Here is a 1,709-nt window from a genome sequence, read left to right as displayed (position 1 = left end):
GTAGAATAGTAAAAAAAATATAAGTTGAAGCAAATGAAGCAGATGTCATGCTTAATTACGAAAAAAGACTTGTCGTCATGACTTACTGTATCCACTTCGAAGTTCTCGTCCAGCTTGACGCTGAAGCGCCTATCATCATCTAGGAAGATTCTGTCGCACAGGCTGCGCTCGTCTTTGCAGTCTTTGCAAATACCGAAATCCTTTTCGTTGTCAGACATTTCCTATGTTCATAGTTAAAACATTAATTGAAAATCGATCGAAGACAACTACCAGGATACTCAACACACAAATCTGGGGCACTCCATATTTCCTACATATTCTGGCACAAGTCATGCCAAAATTCACGGAATAATCCGGCATGACCTTTGCTAAAATAGGACATATCGAGCGCCTGAAAATTGCCGGAACGGAAATGAATCAACACTCTGGCAAAACATAGGCCACTCGAAGGTGTAACCTGCAAACATGACCGGCCACTTGGGCAAGAACATATCCTATTTGAGCAACACAACATATACATTTCAAAATATCTTATACGACTCAAATTAGCATGCATTCAATAAGCAAAAGTAAATCATCTCATGCGTCCGTACGTCGTCGAATATTATCACTAATACATCCCGAATAGTATCATACATATAACATCACTAATACAACTAAAACCCTAGCTCACGACGGGTATCGGCGCGAGCGGTGGACACCCACAGAGAAGGAACCATCATGGGATCATAGCTCCAGTGAGATCCCTGGAGAACCTGCTAGGTATTGGAGAACCTGTGCTCCAACGCAAACAAGTAGCGACGGACGTGTGCATCCTCCTCATTGACACGGTGACGCACCACCTCTGCGGTGTCCTCGAGCCTCTGGACCGTCACTGCCCCCAAGCGACCGCCACCAAAGAAGGTTCGGGTCAACGACAGGCTGGCTCCTCACCAACCTGCGCCCCCCCCCCCGGTAGGTAGCGCCTCCCAGTACCACCCCGGCGGAGCCTAGTCCCGGACATGGCCTATCTGGTCAAGCAAGTGTCGTCCTCCGCCGACTCGACGATGAGGATGTGGGATAGGCATCGTCCACGTCGATGCGGGAAAAATTGTTTAACTAAAAAAATAGCAACAAGTTCTTACTAACTAGTTCTATTAATTCAACTAGTTCTTACTAAAAATAAAATTACTATAAATAAAAATAAACTAGTACCTAGTTCTTACTAAATAATTAGTACCTAGGAACTACTGCCCTAATTACCATATAAGTATCCATTTTTTTAACTAGGGTTCGTACTACCTAATTAAATAGGGTTAATCCTAGTTGTAATTAACTAACTAGCACTAAAAATAGCCTAGGTTTCATACTAACTAGCACTAAACAGCTAGGGTTCATACTAACAGAGAGCATAGAAGAGGGAATGGGAGAGTGCTTACAGAGGGCGGGAAGAGAGATGGGGTCAGGGGAGACGGCGGCACGGAGACGGGGTCGGGGGAGACGACAGCGAGGCGGGGTCGGGGGAGACTGCGGCGAGGCGGGTCGAGGGAGACGGCGGCGGAGAGCGAGGGCAGGGGCTCCGGCAAGGTCGAGGTCGAGGAGGAGGAGGAGGCACAGGAGCGCGATGACGTCGAGGGGAAGACTCCGGTGGAGAGCGAGGGCAGGGCCTCCGGCGAAGGCGAGGGAAGGGGCTTCGGCGAAGGCGACGAGGTGGAGAAGAGAGAGTGGGG

The sequence above is a fragment of the Triticum dicoccoides genome, chromosome 1B, assembly GCF_002162155.2.
Source record: "Triticum dicoccoides isolate Atlit2015 ecotype Zavitan chromosome 1B, WEW_v2.0, whole genome shotgun sequence".
NCBI classification, from domain to species: domain Eukaryota; kingdom Viridiplantae; phylum Streptophyta; class Magnoliopsida; order Poales; family Poaceae; genus Triticum; species Triticum dicoccoides.
Note: the sequence above shows the minus strand (reverse complement) of the source record.